The sequence below is a fragment of the Gorilla gorilla genome, chromosome 3, assembly GCF_029281585.2.
Source record: "Gorilla gorilla gorilla isolate KB3781 chromosome 3, NHGRI_mGorGor1-v2.1_pri, whole genome shotgun sequence".
Classification (NCBI taxonomy): Eukaryota; Metazoa; Chordata; class Mammalia; order Primates; family Hominidae; genus Gorilla; species Gorilla gorilla.
In genome coordinates this window covers 199852150-199873595 of record NC_073227.2, presented here as the reverse complement: position 1 = coordinate 199873595, position 21446 = coordinate 199852150, and the positions used below count along the sequence as shown (strand labels likewise).

The window sequence follows — 21446 nt, the reverse complement described above, 5'->3', positions numbered from 1 at the left end:
TTCCCAGGTGAGGCAATGCCTCGCCCTGCTTCGGCTCGCGCACGGTGCGCGCACCCCCTGGCCTGCGCCCACTGTCTGGCACTCCCTAGTGAGATGAACCCGGTACCTCAGATGGAAATGCAGAAATCACCCGTCTTCTGCGTCGCTCACGCTGGGAGCTGTAGACCGGAGCTGTTCCTATTCGGCCATCTTCCCTAATTGTTTTTTTTAACACTGCTGTGCCTATCTTTGAGTGGCGTCTTTGTTTTAGCTTTTTTTTTTTTTTTTTTTTTTTTGCATACTTACAATCCAATCAGCATGTACTCTCCCATTCTGAGCCCGTAAAAGCCCCGGACCCAGTCATCAGTCATACTCAGTGAGACCACCCGACTTGAGGTGGGGGACCACCCCCACATCCCCTCTCAGCTGAGAGCTGTTCCCTCACTCAGTAAAGTTCTTCTCTGCTCTCCACACCCTTCAATTTTTTTTTTCTTTTTTTTTTTTTTGAGACGGAGTCTCACTCTGTTGCCCAGGCTGGAGTGCAGTGGAGCAATCTCGGCTCATTGCAAGCTCTGCCTCCTGGGTTCACGCCATTCTCCTGCCTCAGCCTCCCGAGTAGCTGGGACTACAGGCGCCCGCCACCAGGCCCGGCTAATTTTTTGTATTTTTACTAGAAACGGGGTTTTACCATGTTAGCCAGGACAGTCTGTATCTCCTGACCTCGTGATCCGCCTGCCTCGGCCTTCCAAAGTGCTGGGATTACAGGCGTGAGCCACCGCGCCCGGCCCTCACCCTTCAATTTTTAGCATAAACTCATTCTTCTTGGATGCGGGAGAATTCAGAAATTGCAGAACATGGGTACAAGTTTTAACACAGGTGGGCTCCGGTATACAACAGCCAGTGTGGGACCCAGGCTGGTGCGCAAACCAGGCGTGGCCCAGCAGGCAGAGTGGACAGGGCGCCTCTTGCGGCAGGCGTGGGGGCCAAGGGAGGCCCAAACAGGGACATCACCAGCTGTGGAGGTCCCTGGCCTGCAAAGTGACCAAGAAAAATCCTGCATCATTTTGATGAACTGAATAACTTGCCAGGAGTCTCCTTTTTTCATAGTTTCGTCGGAGATGATGGCATTTGCATATTTGGGAGGACTTCTGTTTTTACAGAAGTGTACAGGCAGCAATAACATTTTTACAGTACTACCACTCACATTTCATGATGTCTTTGTAGTAATAATTAGAAACTGGTTAGTCATTGGGTAGACTTTGGATACAAAGATGAACTGTAAAGTAATATTATCAGCTACATGATGCAATCTGTCAACATTATTAAAACACATAAAATGATTTTAAATTCTGAGATCCATAAACGAAATTGCTTATGGAAGAGTTATTTGGGCAGGGTGCAGTGGCTAATGCTTGTAATCCCAGCACTTTGGGAGACCAAGATAGGTGGGCTTGAGTCTAGGAGTTCAAGACCAGCCTGGGCAACATGGCAAAATCCCGTCTCTATGAAAAATACAAAAATTAGCCTGGCGTGGTGGTGCAAACCTATAGTCCCAGCTACTTGGGAGGCTGAGGTGGGAGGATCCATTGAGCCCAGAATGCAGAGGTTGCAGTGAGCCATGATTGCCCAACTGCCCTCCAGCCTGGGTGACAAAGCAAGACTCTGTCCCTTAAAAAAAGAAAAAGAAAAATAAATAAAAGTTATTTGTATAGTCAAACACTTTGGAGAATTAATCTGCAAAATTATTCTTCCAAAATAAAGATGACTTGTATTATTTCATTACATCAATTAGTATATTTTGGAATAGATAATGGCGATATTTTTTAAAAGATACTTCTATAAGCATAAAGTAAGCTTTTAATTTTTATCATATAAAAATATGCTACTTCTTGACCTATTCATAGTTTTTTCTACACTTTCATAAATCTGCTTAAAATAAAAAAGTGAAAACACATTAATGAGCTTGAGAGAACCTGAGTATCAAAATATAGTTATACATTTTTTCAAATGGTATGTTTTAAAATATAATGATACAAATCATCAGCATACTCCTTCCACCATTGTAATACAATTACAACATTTATCATTGAAAATATTCTATTTAAGACACTGTACAATATAATGAAATAAACACTATGTTGGCATTTTTTAAAAAGCAGTGCCATTGCTCTAGGTGTGTCATTTATGACTTAGGTAATTGACTCTAATTTAGCTTCCTATTCTGTAAAATGAGAGTAATGATGTTTGGTTAACATCCTCATGAATTTCTTGGGAAAATAAGTAAATAAAAGCTGAAAAATTATTTGAAATTATAAAGCACCACTTATAAAGAGAATATGAGCTTAATGATAGAACACCAATGAATTCATTAAATTACTGTGACCTGTATATTTCATTTATATTATAAAAGCAATGTAGGTTTCAACATTCATAAAATTATTTTTCTGTTGATATTTATTATATATTTTCATTCAATCATATTTCTGGTCAAAATGTAGGAAACAAAAGGGAAATTATGTGAACATAAAATTTCATGACTTATTTTTCCAGATTGTACTCCACTTAAATTGATTTCCTCCATCAAACTAATTTGAAGCATTATTATTATCATCATCATTTAATATATCAGTAAGTCTATTGAACATTATCAAATAAATATTATATTTTATTTTAAATTATGTCAATAATTTTAATAAGGGATATATAAAATAAATCTCCAGGTTAAATATTAATATTTAATTGTAGATTTCATTTGTATATACATATATGGTTTAAAAAATGTTTGTTACGCTAAAGATTAAAAATGCATAGCTTCAGGATCTCAATCAATATTTCTCTTCAATAGCAAACTTAATCCTAATTCAAAACGCAGTTGTTTAGTACACATTGATAGAAATTGGCTTGACATTTGGATATTTCCCATTAGCCTTAATGGCATCAAATAAAACTGTTATGTCTGTGTACTGTTCTGGGCAAGGTGGGAATGAACATTTACTCATTCTTCATGTATATGCTCAATGGTAAAGTCTAGTTACATTTCGGTCTAGTGACAATCACAGGCTCACAGCTGTAGTTGCAACAGGCAATCTGGAAGAATTTTAATAGATTAGAAAAAAGTAGAAAGTAAGAAGATTGCTGATTTTCCCCCCAGCACTTTGTGACATCCACATACTAAAAAGGCTGATTCTTTCATACCATATGGATAAAATTGTTCTGTTACGCACGTTAGTCAACTGTTATTTTGTATTCTGAGAAACCTAGATAATGGTTTTTGGGGACCGTTATAAGAAAGAAAATCTTCACTATGAGCAAAAAGACAACAAACCATGCATTTAACATTTGTCTGTCTAAATACACTTTATAATATATCAAGGCTATTTCTTTTATTAAAATTAACTTACTTTTATTTTGCAAATGTATTGTTTTCTATCCAAGAACAGCGACAGGTTTCAAGCAATTAGTCATGCTGTATTATATTAGATTGAATGTTATTACTATATAAAGAAAGTAGTTAAAATGGTATACAATACTGGAAAATTGGGTAAAAATCATATGTATTTTTAACTGAATCCTAAAATTAAAATTTAAGTAAAATATTACTTTGCATTTAAATCCACAGCAGCATATTTTTCTAGATTGTCATTCTGGCAAAGGTATGACTATACATTTGTAAAATATTTATTACTCACAAATTTGTTTTTTAAAAGCCTGAAATTTGAAAATTGACACATCTATTACTTCCTAGGTTTTTATCCTTTGATCATGCTTTCTACTTTATATAAATTTTTTCTAACGCCACTGTGAAATAAATTTGGTTTAGCTTTATTTTACTTGACCTCAATGAGTTTGTAGGAGAACTAACTTGTAAAATGATAATTACAATCTTATGCTAGTGTGGAAATAAAATGCTTAAGATACAATAGGAGAACAGAAAACATATGCATTCAAACACAGAGGTTTGGTTAGGGAGAATTTCCTGGAGGATTTGCATTTTGTAGGAGTTAATTAGGAGCAAAACAGAGACAGGAGGTGAGGGAAGGTCATAATTATTGTAAAGAAAGATTTTTGGAGGGGCAGCTATTAGGTCACATATGGCCCTCCTAGTCGATTTCCTCTCTATGTCCTCAATTAATTAGCCAGTGAATGCACATCAGAAAGCACAGTTTATCCTTTCCCAGGGGTGTAAAATTAGCATTTCAATTCCATTGATAAAGGCTATTATTTGGCTTCCAGAAAATTGTCGTGATGTCATCTAGTGCCCCAGAATTCAATGACCATTATCAATAGAGCCTCCCTGTATATCAAATAACGAAATTCCAATTTTGATACCACCTTCGTGATAAAAGTCAATAAAGGGACATAAAATCCAGAATATGTTTATCCCAGTTCTTTCAGAAACTAAAATATATTCAATTCTTTTCTACACACAAATTTAAAGGGATTGCACTCTTCTGCAGTGTGTACTCCTCTCCTCTTCCATATACATCCCTCTTTTTCCCCATCAAATTTCCTGTTTGATTAATTTTTGCTAAATATTGTTTCTATTTTAATGCACCACCTGCAGAGATCTGTGAGTTTCTAATCTAAATTTAGTCCCTATGTGTTATATTCTCAATGATTATTAAACTTCTGATCTGTTCAATGCATTTCTTTTATATTTACCTTGCATATGTCCCCATCAAGCTTATTAGATCACAAACTTCATGGAGGCAGCAACCTTATTCCTTTTATCCACTTCTGTTTCTATGTACATATCTCTTAGGAGAAGCTCAAAACATATTTGTGTACATAATGAATTAATGGGTAAATGAAGAAAGACAAAAAATACTCTGTATTTTTATTTTTATTTATTTATTTATTTTTGAGACAGAGTCTTGCTCTGTTGCTCAGGCTGGAGTGCAATGGTGCAATCTTGGCTCACTGCAACCTCCACCTCTCGGGTAGCCTAAGCCTCCCAAGTAGCTGGGATTACAGTCGCCCACCAGCACTCCTGGCTAATTTTTGTATTTTTAGTAGAGAAGGGGTTTTGCCATGAGGCTGGTTTGAAACTCCTGACCTCAGGTGATCCTCTCGCCTTGGCCCCACAAAGTGCTGGGATTACAGACATGAGCCACTACACCTGAGCAATACTCTCTATTTTAACACTACAATTCTACAAGTTAAAAATACTTTCTTTTTGTCAGCATCATCATTTTATATAGACTTGCATAGAACTTAAAGAAAATAGTTTACAGTTTCATGTTAAGCCCACTGGCTCCATCTTATACTTAATGCTATTGATTTTCAACCACTGTCAGACTTTGTACTATTTGGCATTGAATTTAACCTGAGTAAAATATAATGTATTTGTTCTAGCGTCAAATTACCTTCATTTTAATTTTTGGTGCAGCCTTATTGCTCTGCAACCTTGGGCAATTTGCATAACATCTCTAAGTTGCAGTTTTCTTATCTATAAAATTACTAATATAAGCCTACTGTATTAGAACCCACAGAATGGATATATAGAGTGCAAGATTTATTATAGGAAATGGGTTCATGGGATTATGGACACGGACAAATTCAGAATTTGCATTGTGACCTGGCAGGCTGAAGACCAAGAAGACCCTATGTTCCAGTTCAAGTCAAAAGGCAGTCTACTGTAGAACTAGGAAGAGCTGATGTTGCAGATGAAGTCTGAAAACAGTCTGCTGGAGAATTTTCTCTAGCTCTAAGGGTGGCCAACCTTTTCATTATAATCAGCTCAACTGATTGAATGAGGACCACCCACACTGTGAAAGATAATCTGCTTTACTCAAGGTTCACTGATTTAAATATTAATCTCATCCAAAATACTCTCACAGAAACACCCAAAATAATGTTTGATGAAATATCTGGGCACCCCATGGCACAGAGAAGTTGACAAACAAAATTTGCCATCACACCTACCAAAAAGGGTCTTTGAAGGACACCAAAAAATCATCTATGATAAAGTGTCTGAGACATATTGAATTCTCAAAATATGTTAGCTACCATGATTTTTTTCTTAAGTTAGTAATGATCATCAGTGCTTTTGTCTATTTTGTTCACAGCTTATGAAAACTAAACATGTGTCTTGTAAAGTAATGCAAACAGTTATTAGTTTTAAAGCGATATAGATAACAAAACTTATCAATATCTTTAAAACTGCTAATCAGTTTGGTTCTTTCGGCTCTTGTGCTGTCTCCCACAAACTGTAGGCTCTCAATAATGAATACTTGTTATGTCCCCAAATATTAAGTTTTACAGTTTTTACTTAGGTACTCTTACTTGTGAATTAAAGTCCAGCTCAAATGTTGTCATCTTTTAGGTCTTTTATAATATTTATTAATGTTCTCAACTGTGCCCACAAATCACAGTACCATGCTTCTAATTTTACCATAGCATATTCATCAATCAATTCATCTTCAGTGTTCGGAATTAGATTCAAAAAAGCTATTATTCTAAAAAAGTTGAACTCATAGAAGTACAGAGTAGAATAATGGTTACCAGGGGATGGGCTGATGGATGTTAGAAATGTTGGCAAAATGACACAAAATTTTAAATAAAAGAAATAATTTCAAGAGACCTATAGCACAACATGAAGACTATAGTTAATAACAATGTATTTTATTCTTGAAAATTGCCAATAGAGATTTTAAGCATTCTCACCACAAAAAATTGAGGTAATGCATATGTTAATTAGCTTGATTTAGCCATTCCACAATGTATGTATATTTTAAGACAGCATATTGTACACAATACATGTGTAGAATTTTATTTGTCAATTAAAAAATAAAGCGAATGCACCATTTAAAAAAGTTATGATACTGAGCATTTCTTTTGATTCACTGAGAAGTAAAATCAAGATTAGGTACTATTCAAAAAAGTGATCCTAAGATGACATTTTGGCTACATAGCAGTGCTAGAAATTTGCGTTGGCATGGTTATCCTTCAACCCTGAGAGATCCCTGGAGGCAGGAAATAAGCATATGAAATAGTGTTAACATTTTATTATAAACTTGGATGTTGTTCATCTCAAAATAAAATTCACTAGCATGTGGGGTTAGACCATGAGGTACTTAACTGTCCAAATTGGAAACAGTCAACCGTTGGACCAAAGTAAGACCCGCCATTCACCAGAATGTAAGTCTGTATCACTAGAATTTTCCATTCTAATAAGAAAAACGTTTATTTGTGAAAAAACATAGAGACTACACTAATATTAGCCAAATATTTTTAATTTGAAAATAATAATTTAATTCCCTAGACTACCAATGTTTAGATATCTAAGAGGGTTTTGCCCTCTCTGCCCTCCCAGGTTTTCCTTACAGCATGTGTTATAGGGCTGGGCTCATGACTCAGAGGTGAAAAACTGTAGACCTTAAAGCCAGGAGGCTGTTCTCACTTCCAGGTCCTGAACTAGCAGAGAAATGTAAAAGAAAGTAACTCAGGTTACAAAGTATCAATCTGAAAAAGTTGAAATTTGAACTGCTTTGGACATGGTGTCAAACTGAACTTCTTTCTCTCCTTGGTCTGGGGCTGCACAATTGGGAGATTTCAGTGTACAAGGCAGACCCTGACCTTGTCATCCATGCTGGGATCACGCATTGCCTAACACCATCAATGCAGACATCTCCAGAAAAGCCCCATGTAGTTGGTAACATTTAACTGAAGAACTGTGACCAACAGACAGCACCAGAATAGGGCATGTCTCTACCTTTAATAGGGTGTCCAAAGTGGATGAAAGTTTACTTTTTATAAATTGAAGACAGACATATGAATAGAGACAGAGTGGAAAGTTACCCCTCATCTTTCTTTAGTAGAGTGAAAGGTATGTCTATATGGTAAATATATACAAATAAAAAAGAATAAATATGATAATTTTTTACAAAATATGTAATCTTTTATCAAAAAGCTAATTAAGATGATTCCCAACTAGAACATATTCAACAGAAAACTATGTGTGAATAAGCGATTATATTAGAAGTGCCTTTTAAAAAGCTTTGAACAAGCTTAGATCCAGATAATTCAAATCATTTTGGCTTATAGAAATATAATTTTAAATACTTAAAAGCAATATATGTTCTGTATCTGGCTAAAGCAGAGTTGACCAGTCACACTGTGTCATATTTTCCATGAAATTAAATGTTATCATTCAAGTCACATTGTATTAAAATATGACTTATCACTCTAACAATTTAAACTCAAGTTCTTTGAAGGGTAATTTTCAAGTTGATTAAAATACCTATCCTTGTGAAAAGATATTAAATGGACATCAAATATCTATACAGTTATGTTTGGCCTTCTTATCTATCTCACATTTATTTTCAATTGGAATACCAAGTTGGAATACAAAATGCTCTATCCTTGCTGATATACTTGAGGAAATATTTCAGTTGACATTATTTATATATCGACTAAATTTTATGAGCATTTTTCACATACCTATGATTGGCATAAAAGTATCATCCCAGTGTTGAGCAAATATTACATTATCCAGACATTTTTGTTGTTACACAGCCAAAGTTCGCTAAATTATTGACACATAAATAAATAGACCGTGATGTGTTAAAGCAAAAGCCCAAATGCCAAGAATTGAACACTTGGAAGATGGAAAGATCTTTGAGAATACATATGAGCATTCAGAGCAGACTTTGCTCTGAATCACCAGAACAGACTTTGGACATAGGGTTGTAGATAAAAGAGAACTATACTGAAAATCACCATTGTCTGGATAAGGAATTCTGGTAAATATCATTAAAGAGTTCAATCTTGAAGGAGATTTAAAAACTCAGAAATTATTTTAAAGCATAGATTTAGTGATAATTAAAGGGTAATGCTAATATTTTGGAATTTTAGAGTTGGAAGGGAGATGAAAAAATTACCTCCTTTTCCCTTACATACAAAAAAAGCTTTGTGAGAAAAGAGAAAAAATTGAAATGCTCCGTATTCTTCACTCATTCCCTCAGTTATTCCGAAAATAAAGAACTGACTTTCTCTCACGGTCTTTGGCGCCTAGCTGCTGTGGCTGTGCAGCTTCAGGTCAAGGGCAGGCCTGCAGTCAGGGTCAGAATAGAAAAAGGAAAACAAAAAATGAGGAACTTCTAACATACTTTACAAAACAACACCCCTTTTCCTGGCTCTTCTATATGGAAGAGATTTTTCTTTCTTTCTTTTTTTTTTTTTTTGAGACGGAGTCTCGCTCTGTCGCCCAGGCTGGAGTGCAGTGGCGCGATCTCGGCTCACTGCAAGCTCCGCCTCCTGGGTTCACGCCATTCTCCTGCCTCAGCCTCCCGAGTAGCTGGGACTACAGGCGCCCGCCACCACGCCCGGCTAATTTTTAGTATTTTTAGTAGAGACGGGGTTTCACCGTGTTAGCCAGGATGGTCTCGATCTCCTGACCTCGTGATCCACCCGCCTCGGCCTCCCAAAGTGCTGGGATTACAGGCGTGAGCCACCGCGCCCGGCCCCTGGAAGAGATTTTTCTTCTCTGAGTCCCAGGTATCTGTATCACCACAGGCTGCATTGCTGAGGCAGTTCAGCTCTATGACTGGGGCTGACCTCAGGACAAGATGGGGAGAGGGAAAAAAAAGACAGGAACAAAAGAAAATTTTCCTCTATCAGCTGCAGATGACAGGGAGGGGAAACAGGGAACTGCTACCAGGATAATCGTTTTTCTAGTTTTGACCTACCTCCTCCATCCATGTGCTAGTGTTTGCTTTTCAGATTTTCAGCTAGTTGTTTTTGATATTTTGTACGCATATTTTATTTTACATTTCATGGATGCATAATAGTTGTGCATATTTATGGAGTGCATGTGATATTTTCATACAAGCATACAATGTGTAATAATCATGTCAGGGTAACTGGGTTATAACAACTTCAAGCACTTATCATTTCTTTGTGTTGGGAATATTTCAATTCCATTCTTCTGGCTATTTTGAAATAGACAATGAATTAATTATTGTTAACTATAGTTGCCTCATTGTGCCACCCCAACCGAGATCTTATTCCCTCTAACTGCATTTTCTGTACCCATTAACCGCCTCCTTTTAATTCCTCTCTCCTCACTACCTTTCTTGGTGTCTGGCAACTGTCATTCTACTCTCTATCTCCATGAGACCAACTTTTTTATCTCCCACATATGAATTAGAACAAGTGATATTTGTCTTTCTGTGCCAGGCTTATTTCACTTGTCAAAATGTCCTCTAGTTCCATCTACATTGTTGCAAATGACAGGATTTTATTCTTTTTTATGGCAGAATAGTATTCCCTTGTGTAAATATACCACATTCTTTTTATCCATTCATTCATCAGTGGATACTTAGGTTGATTCCATATCTTTGCTATCATGAATACTGCTGCAATAAACGTGGAAATGCAGATATCTCTTCGATATACTGATTTCCTTTCTTTTGGAGATATATCCCATAGTGGGGTTGCAGGGTCATACAGTAGTTCTGGTTTTTAGAGTTCTAATCAATGGGAAGTACACATCACAGTGGGATTACTCAATTTTACCAGTAGACTATAAAGGTCCAATATTTATTAATGAAACAAGTTATTTAAAAGGATAAAGAATAAATCTAAAATCAGAGCATATTGACAAAAACAGGAGGTATAATTCTAAAAATTTTAGTCAATATATAGATGTCATTAAAAGATTTAATGTTACTTTTTCAGCATTTTCCTTTACATAAGAAAATAATGAAACATTGATGCTGCATCAAAATTGGTTCAATCAGAAATTACTGAGTTTCTTTAGATGTTTCCTCAATTATGTGTGATTAAAGATGGGAATATTTCAAGCTCAAGGAACATAGCCAACTTAACTACGAGCTTAACATAGAATATCTTAAAGCCCTGATGGGCATAATATCCTGGCTTTTTGAATGGCTATAGCAGCCAACAAATGTGGGTAGAAATGCTGAAAAAGAAAGAAAATATAATGACATGAAGAACCTGCTCTGAATTTAAAAGGGATCAGAGTGTTTCAGGAAAATTTAGTCAATTTCAGTACACAACACAATTTGCTCTAGTCAAATTACTACAATTCAAGTGTAAAGAATATTACAAACATCCAGGTGAAAACACAGTTTTTTTTTTTTTAGTATGCAAACAAACAAAACCAGGCTGAATCAAAATAAGATTTGTGGAATAAATATTTAAACGAAGTATTCTTTACCTGGCAAAGTCACCATTTATACTTGAAGGCAACAGAAGAAAATATTAAAAATTTAAAGACACCTGTATATTCTCTAGCAAATATTGATTTGAAGTTGCATGACAGCCAGATGTCATGGTCTAAAATGCCTAGCAGTGAATAACTAAGCCATTAAGAAGAAACTTGAAATAGCAGTTATAATGAGGTCTACACTGTGGTGGAGATGTTATTATTGTTCGATATTTTTTCCTCTGCCTTTTATCTGGGCACACTCCAGGATTATCATGCCAATCCCTTGAAGTTAGACATGACCATGTGCATTGTTTTGATCAATGAAATATGAACAGAAGAATTAATGATCTGGCATATAGTTCTTCATCCTCCCTTCCTCTCCTACATCAAAACATGAATACATTATAAGATAGTGGAATGTTAAGATAGTGGAATTACGGTCAAATTAGATCATCTCCAAGTGACCACAATAAAACCAATCTGTCATGATCATGCTAAATGATGAAGAAATAAGTCTTGTTATTAGTAACTGAGAGTTAGAGCTGCCTGTTACTTCAGAATAGCCTAGTAAATACTGACTGAGAAGCACAATACAGATGTCTAAATCTAGTGAAAAATAAACTTAGTAAATAAAATATTTAATTTCTCATTATATCAGGAAGAATATAAATGCCAAACTTACCAACAGAAAACTAAGATAAAGAAAGACTTGTTAGGTGTTTTGGTTGCTAACTCTGTTGTAGACATTATGATTTATTAGGATTGAACATATAGTGTTTTATTTTTGAAATTTTGATGTATTCAAAAATTGTGGCTCAAATTAAAAATACATCTCTATTATATTTTTAAATTACAAAATCCCAAAGGGGGTAAATAAAACAACACATCAAATATATATAGTTATTGATGTATATAGTCAAATATATACAATAATAAATGTATTTGCATAACTTTTGCAACCGAAATTCAAAAAAAAATTCAAAATGGCTGATTAAAGAAAGTGAGTAGGATAATTATAAATTAGATTAATCTGTCCATTTAAAGAAATACGGGCCCATATAGAATCCAGGGCCTTTTACCTTAAAATTATGATCTCTGTGCTTGTGTTTCAGAATGGGCATGCTCCTTCATGTGTCTACTCTCTTTCCTTACATTAGTAGCAGCATCTCAAAATGCCTAAGGAAGAATTCTCATAAGCAGATTTTCAAAAAGCCATATGTGCTTATTTTCAACAGCTAATTGCGCTGGGCTGTTGCCAGTAAGACAACTGATCCTTCACGCAGTTTTCCTGTCCATAGAGTTTGAGATACTGCTTCATTATCCTCCCCTTTCTTTATTAGACTCAGTAGTTCAGTGATTTTCTGAGGGGGCTTGAGTTCAGCCACGCTGATGCTTCAATGAAGTGTGCCTCTCAATTTTATCTCTGCATATACCTGCTCTAAATAGGATAGAACCATGCTTCCTCAGTCCAAATCTTCCATGTCCATTGACCTGAGTTCCAAAATCTCTAACATATGAATACCAACACTGTATTATTAATCCAAAATAATTATTTGTAAAGTTCATCAACTCTGTTTCTAGAATGCATAAATATACGTTCCAAATGTTCTCAAATTTTAAAGCATGTAACAGATCACCTTGAAATTTTATTAAATGAAGAATATAATTTAGTAGGCATGAGATAAGCCTCAAGATTTTTTTATTTTGAGGAGAGGTTGTACTAAAAATATTCAATAACTTAATTTGTATTTATTTCGGGAGTCACACACCCTCAAAAGCCAAAGTTTTAGGGATTAATCAGGAGTTTCTTCTTTGCTGTAATACATCCATATATGCATCCTGCTAACAAAAATTCATACATTCATTCAACAAATTTTTATTGTAACCCAGCTCTGTTCCTGTGCCAGTCACTTTTCTAGGTGCTGGATATCTATCATTCACAATACAGAATATATTCCAAATGTGTGTGTGCATGCGTGTGTCAAATCAAATGCAAGAGTTTCATGCTCAGGAAATTCACTATTTCTGGCAGGTCATAACTTAGAATATTATATAAAACTCTTTTCTGCTATCAAAAAATTCTTAGGCAGCAACTCTAGTCTTGGAGTATAGTATTGTAACTGTACTCCCAGTGCTGTCGCAACATTGGGTATTGTATCCTTCCATCTCTAATAAGATATCAGGCCGGGTGTGGTGGTTCACACTTGTAATCCTAGCACTTAGGGAGACCAAGGAGGGTGGATCACTTGAGGTCAGGAGTTCAAGACCAGCCTGGCCAACATGGTAAAACCCCATCTCTACTAAAAATACAAAAATTAGCCAAGTGTGGTGGTGCATACCTGTAATCCCAGCTACTCAAGAGGCTGAGGCAGGAGAATCGCTTGAACCTGGGGGGCAGAGTTTGCAGTGAGCTTAGATGGTGCCACTGCACTCCAGCCTGGGCAAAAATGTGAAACTCCATCTCAAAAAAAAAAAGATTTCAGACAGGCACAGGTACACACAGACACACACACACACACACACACACACATACACAGGAGATAGGATAAATTTATATATACACATATAGGTATTTTTAATTTTTCAAACACGTACACTCACTTTCCTTGTTATACACTATAATTTCTTACTTTATTTGCCTTCTTATTTTTCTTATAAATTAATTTACTTCAGTTTCATTGCCATTTTTCTGCAAAAACCAATGTTCATTGAGCACCATTTTCGGGCTTTCTATTTTAGTTACATAATCTGTTAACATCGTACTTACAAAATATTAAGATTAAATTCTGTAAACTACAATTTTTGTAATCCACTCCCTTTTCAAAATACCATTCCCTTTGCTCATGAACCAAGTCCTCCACCACCATTCTTATCATCTGTGTGTCATTCCCTTGACCTTATCCCAAGTTAATCCATAACAGTTGCCTGAAACTCCTACTAATGAATTTAATGAATTTATAATACATCTATGGCAATTTTTCTTTTCTTTCTTATTTTTGAGACAGGGCCTCGCTCTGTTGCCCAGGCTGGAGTGCAGTGGCACAATCTCAGCTCACTGCAACCTCCGCCTCTTGGGCTCAAGCCATCCTCCCACCTCAGCCCCCTGAGTAGCGGGGACTACAGGCATGCACCACTATGCCCTGCTAATTTTTGTATTTTTTGTAGAGACAGGCTTTTGCTGTGTCACCCAGGCTGGTCTCAAACTTCTGGACTCATGCAATCTGCCCGCCTTGGCCTCCCAAAGTGCTGGGATTACAAGCACGAGCCATCACGTCCAGCCCTATAATTTTTCTAATGCACAATTCCTACTATTACAACCTGACTGCTTAAATAATACCACTGAATGTTGTCTAAAATCACATTGGATTTCCAATTCGTAACTTGCTTTATTATTCCTTTATTAATTGACATCCTCTTTCCTTACCCAACTTCCCTATGAACTCAGATTTTATAATGCTTCATTCCACTCTACTCAAAGAAAAGAATTTCAACCCCATTGCTCCTTGCCTATATTGCATGATACAACATTTTTCATTCTTTTACTTTCAAAGTTTTTTGCCTTTAAATCTAAAGTGTGTCTCTTATAAAAAGCATATAAATGGATTATTCTTTTTAGCTAGTCTGTCAATCTCTGCCTTTTGATCAGTATGTTTAGATAAATTTTATTTAATGTAATTATTGATAAGGTAAGATTAACGTCTTACACTTTGTTACTGTTTCCTATGTGTCTTGTCTTTTTCTGTTCCTCTGTTCCTCTGTTGCTGCCTTCTCTTTTGTTAGGTATTTTCTATTGTATCCTCGTAATTCCTTTGTTTTTTCTTTTACTATATTGTTATTTTTTTCAGTGATTGCCCTAGAGATTACAGCTAATCTTTTAAAAATAAAAGACAAGTTTAGATTAATATCAACTTAACTTCAAGAGTTCATGAAAAATTCCTTCTGTATATTTCATTTCCTCCTTACTCCTTTGTGCTATTATTGTGTGCAAACTCCAAACTCCATCTTTTTATGTTATATGCCCCTCAACACAGCTTTATAATTATTCTTTTATTTTGCTGTCCTTTAAATAAGATAAAAAAGAGTAAAAAGCATGCTTATATTACTCTTTAAAATTGTTTATGTAGATACTTTATGAGTTTTTTAAAAAATTTGTAACATCAATTCAATTTATTCTCTAAGGTCCTTTTATTTAAAGCTAAAAATTGCCGTATTTATTGTATGGCAGATGTGCTAATGATGATTCTCTCAGTTTTTGTTTATCTAGCAATGTCTTAATTTCTTACCTTTTGAATGATATTTTTGCTGGAAATAGAATTCTGGTTGCCAGTTTTTTACTTTTAGCATTTTGAGTATGCTGTCCCACTGCCTTCTGGCCTCCATTGTAGTAGATGAGAAATCACATGTTGATCTCATTGTGGGTTCCTTGTACTTGATGCGTTGTTATTCTCTTGCTTCTTTCAATATTTTCTGTTTGTCTTTGGTGTCCAACAGTTTGCTTATGAAATGTTTAGGTATGAATCCTTTTAAGTTTATGCTACTTGGATTCATTGAACTTCTTAGATGTATAATTGGTCTTTTCTTCACATTTTGGAATTTTTTAACCATTGTTTATTTGAATACTCTTTCTGTCCCTTTCTTTCTCTCCTCTTCTCTGTGACTCCCATTATGTATATGTTGGTAGATTTGAAGGTGTCCAGAGGTCCTTGAGGTTATATTATGTTTCCTTCTTTTTTTCTTCTGTATCCCTAAATTTTATTGCTTCTTTTTTTTTTTGGCAGTTCAATTCTGTTATTCATTCCGTCAAATACGTTTTCTTAGTTTAATTTTTACATTTTTTAACTCCTGAATTTTTATTTGTTTTGAATTTTTGTATCATTGGTATTCTAGCTTTGGAGAGACATGGTTCTCATACTTTGCTTTAATTTTTTAGACACTAGTTGTTTGAATATATTTAAAATAGCTAATTTGAAGCATTGTCTAGTACGTCTAACATCTGGGCTCCCTCATAATTTCTAACGATGTTTCTTTTCCTGCATAGGCCCATAGTTTTTTTAATGTCTTGATTTTTTTCCTTAAGTGCTGGATATTTTAGTAATACAACGTGGCAACTATGGAAAACAGATTCTACAACTCTCCTCAGGTTTGTTCTGGGTGTTTTTTCCCAGATTGTATCCTTGAGAAACTTATGATTTTTTGACATATAAGAAGCTGTACACTTTTAATGTGTACAATGAAATGAACTTGGAGTTAAATATGTATAGCCGTGAAACAATCAGAACATCAAAGCTATAAATATATTTATCACCTCTTAAAGTTTCTCACCACCCTTTTATCATTATCATCATTGTTTTTCTCCATGTGTTGTTAGAACACTTAAAATCTACCCTCCTAGCAAATTTTAGGCATACAATGCAGTATTGTTAGCTATAGGCCCTATGATGTACAGTAGACCTCCAGCACTTATTTATCTTGCACAACTGAAACTATCCATCCTTTGGCCATCACCTCCCCATTTCTCCCTAGTCCTTGGCAATCAGCATTCTATTATCTGCTTCTGTAAATTTTACTATTTTAGATTCCATGTGTATGAGAGATTGTACAATATTTATCTTTCACTGCTGGCTTATTTTATTTAGCATAAATTCCTCCAGGAGAAGCCATCTTGTTGCAAATAGCAGGATTTCCTTTTTTAAGCCTGAATAGTATTCCATTATATATATTCACATTTTCTTGATCTAGTCATCTGTTAATGGATATTTGGGTTGATTCTGTATCTTGATTATTGTGAATGATCCTGCAGTGAATATGGGAATGCTGATATCTCTTTGAGATCCTGATTTAACTTCATTTGGATAAATACCCAGAAGTAGGATTGCTAGATCATACAGTAGTACCATATATAACTTTTTGAGGAAAGTCCATACCATTTTTGATAATGGCTATACAAATTAACATTTCCACCAACAATGTATAAGGACACCTTTTTCTCCACATTCTTGCCAACACTTGATATTTATTTTTTATCAATAGTTATTCTAACAGACATAAAGTTATATCTTATTTTAGTTTTGATCTGCATTTCCTTGATGATTAATGGTATTCAGCACCTTTCCATATACCTGTTGGCATACAGTTACAAAGGATCATAAGAAACTACTATGAACAATTACATGCCAATCAATCTGATAACCTAGAATAAATGGATAATTTTTTAGAAACATATAACCTACTAACACTGAATCATTAAAAAATACAAAATCTGAACAGACCAAGAACAAGTAAGGAGATTTAATCAATAATCAACAATCTCCCACAAAGAAATGCCCAGGACCTGATGGTTTCACTGGTTAATTCTAACAAACAAAGACGAATTAATACCAACCCTTTTTGAATTCTTTCAAAAAATTAAAGAGAAGCAACACTTCCAAATTCATTCTGCAAGGCTATCATACCCTATAATTACCCAAAGCCAGAGAAGGACACTATAAGAAAAGATAATTATAGACCAATATCCTTGATAAACATAGATGTAAAAATCCTCATCAAAGTACTAACAAGCCAAATTCAACAGTGCATTAAAATGATCATACATTGGGATCAAGTGGGATTTAACCCTGGGATTCTAGAATGGTTCAACAAATGCAAATCAATAAATGTGACAAACAATATTAACAGAATGAAAGATAAATACCATATGATTCTTCCAATAGGTTCACAAAGACGTGCTGGTGTGTACCTGCAATCCCAACCTGGGAGGCTGAGGTGGGGGGATAACTTGAGGCCAGGTATTTGAGATCAGCTTGGGGAACATCGCAACTTGTCTCTTTAAAAAAAAATGCAGAAAAAGCATTTGATAAGATTCAATGTAATTTCATGTTAAAAAAAAAAAACTTTCAACAAACTAGGTATAGAAGGAATGTACCTCAATATAATAAAGGCCATATAAGACAAGCCTGCAGGTAACATCAGACTCAGCAGTGAAAAGTTGTTGCTGTTTTTTTGTTGGTTTTCTTGTTTGTTTAGGACTTTCTAAAACAGTTTTGTAGAATACTTTTTTTGCCATGTGTGGTTAATGAAGCCCCTCCACATGGTAGTTTAGTTGTCAGCTAACCATTGGACAAAGATTTTCTTAAATGTCTGGAATCAGTAAGTCCCCCAGTCTTTGGCAAGCCAGTCTGTGTTTGGGGGCATTCATTCAGAGATCTGGAAGGCTTTTTACAGCTATGCCTTAGCCTTCACTTCTTGCCTGCACAGAATCACCAGAAGAAACAAAAGTGAGTGTTTAGAGCCATCTCAAATTATTCCTTGTCATGCTCTTAGCCCTGGGCATGCACACAGCCCTACATCTTCCTATAACCATCTATAGTCCCTGAAACATGTCAGAACGTTTCAAAGTCTCCTATGCTCATTTAATTTCCAAGCTTTTCCTTTTAAGGTTTTTGATCATTTTGTTATTTGTTGCAACAACTGTTATTGTCACCTAAGGCAGCCACAGAGTTAAACAATTTCCATTGGTTGTTTTTGATAGTGATGGTGGAATGTACAATTAGAGGAGCTCAGAACTCCAACCTCTTTCTTCCCTCCCCAATACTTCAGAGTTGAAGGATTTCAAGGCTACTATGGAGGTAGGTGGGAGCTAATGGAAATTGTACAAATGAAAACAACACAAAGTTCACTGTTCTTCCCAACATTTACCTCTTTTTCTAAAATAAACATCCCTCAGATAGTTGCAATTCTTCCATTAATTTCCATAATTTTGACTTGTTTTTTTCTTTGCCAGTGTTGTTCTCATTGCTTTTATGGAAAACAAGATTTTCAGAGGTCCTTTCTTGGCTACTTCTAACATTGCTCTTCATTTTCTATTTCTTATCAAACATGTAATGTTTATATTTACTGTAATGTTTTATTTCTTGTCTTTTAAAGGCCTTAGCCGTATTACTATATTCCTTGAGCAAAATTTGTGTCTAGTCTAAACATACTTAATCTTAAAAGTTTTTTATGTTCCTCTTAATATGATATAATCCTGTTATAGATTACCATAGAATCTTATGTTTTAAATTAAAATTATAACTTTCAAAATTTTTAAGTTAAATATCTGTCATCTTTAAAAGGTTGTAAGGTCTGAGAAGGCATGAATCAATTCTGGCTTGTTTTATGGATTATTCCTAGGAACTAGTACAAACTTGAGTGACTATCATCCATTAAAATAATTGTAAATATAATAATATTTATTGAAAAATATACATATAGAGAGAGTCAGGTTTTTACACCCAATCATTTATTGGTTGCATGGTTAAAATTGCCATTTCATGATTTTTAATTGATAATTTCTGGGGGAGAAGCATAGTATTTGTAGGGACTCCATTCCTATTCTTCATATAAACATTAATGAGAAGAATCACTACACATTAGTTTGTTACCCAGACACACAAGGTCAAAATGATGATTAACTAGAAGTTGTGCCTTTTTTATTCTGAGAACATCATGTGTTTCTCCTGAAAATTCTGAAAAGGGAGATGCTATTCTCACATTTTTCCTTTCCGCATCCTAATATTTACCAGTAGAAAATTAAGACAGAATTCTTAATGGGATCAATAATGTCTCAGAATATATATTTTCTGAAACGGTTTTTAGCAAGCAAAGAGTACATTCTTTAGAAACGAGTACATTCTTTATGAGGGAACAAAATTAGCAATGAGTATGTAATGTTGCATTTAGGTCATATTGCTACAGTAAAATAATAGAAGGTAATGAAGATCTTTGCTGCTTAGTGTTAAGTGATTTTATTACCAAGTCAATTTTAGCAAGGCTTTATAGTAGAATTTTGCTACTTTATTTCAGGTAGGCAGTTTTTGGGCACTCATTCAAAGAATCACAGTCAGCTTCTCATTAATGCTATATTATACATGTGCATCATGGGCAAATTATAATTTATAATAAATTAAAAGGGCTATTATAATTGGAGATGATAATTGCTGTTTCTTTGATTTCTGACTAAAATTTCTTAATTGAGCAAACATATTATGCTGCCCTAAAATCAAGAGGTTGGTTACCTTGGACTAAATAATTCTATTACTACACATTATGGGAGACTCTTCTCCTTTTGTTCATAATAGGATATGATTTGAAGAAGCATTAAAATGAATCACTAAAAATATTAGGAAGAAATTATGCCCCGAACCGTGAAGGATCCAATTTTCTTTCATTTTCCAGTTGCCACAGGTACTCATCAGGAGCAACTTGTCAGGTTATTTCAAATTAAAATAATTTACTAAAGTTGATTGCATACTGAAGAAGTCATAAAACAAATGGGTTTACAGGTAAAAAGAAAATGTTGATCTAATCCAATTTGGGGTCAAAAATATTATACTTCATGCCTGTAATCCCAGTACTTTGGGAGGCCAAGGTGGGCAGATCATGAGGTCAGGAGATCGAGACCATCCCGGCTAACACGGTGAAACCCCATCTGTACTAAAAATACAAAAAAATTAGCCAGGCGTGGTGGCGGGTGCCTGTAGGCCCAGCTACTTGGGAGGCTGAGGCAGGAGAATGGCATGAATCCGGGAGGCGGAGTTTGCAGTGAGCCGAGATGGGACCACTGCATTACAGCCTGGGTGACAGAGTGAGACTCCTTCTCAAAAAAAAAAAAATGTATATATATATACACACACACACACACACACATACACACACACACGTGTGTGTGTGTCTGTGTGTGTGTATATATATATATCAAATACCACAATAAGACCAAAGATATAAAACATAATATTGGAAGAATAGATCTAGTAGATAACTATTTAGTATTCACGTGAGACTTTACGTAAGTCAGTCAAACAATGTCAGAATGCCTGTGTTAGTAGCCATAATTAACAAAGAGAATTATTGATAGAAATGCTTAAATCTGTAGGGAGGCAGCCCAGATTAGGAATAAGGCTTCCTTGCTTATTCTCTGTTATATTAACGAGGACTCCAGCACCTTCACCTTCATTTCAGTTAACTGAGCCACACTTACAGCCTTATCTTACACCTCACTCTTTTAGAATGATACAAGAGTATAGGGTGTTAGAGGACATTTATTACAGTTATTTTTCTATAGTTAAGCAGAGGACAAGTAATTCATATGAAGTCAAAAACTAATTATTAAAAGATTAACTAAGACTAAAACTTCATTTTCTTTACTTCATATCCGGTGTTTTTTCACCACATTCAGATGTCTTTTATCTCAATGGTCTTGAATTGTTCCTACACCTTATTTTAGTTCAGGAACTAAAATGTAGTTAGGTTTAATCCC

The 21446-nt window shown here is 35.0% G+C and overlaps 1 long non-coding RNA gene across 1 annotated transcript in view; it reads right to left on the bottom strand.

Moving 5' to 3' along the window:
* Nucleotides 1–21446, bottom strand: part of LOC129533060 (uncharacterized) — a 192217-nt gene that overhangs the window by 144476 nt on the left and 26295 nt on the right. The window contains exon 2 of the long non-coding RNA XR_008679081.2: nt 17844–17975. This is a non-coding gene — a long non-coding RNA (uncharacterized lncRNA). The remainder of the gene's footprint in view (nt 1–17843; nt 17976–21446) is intronic.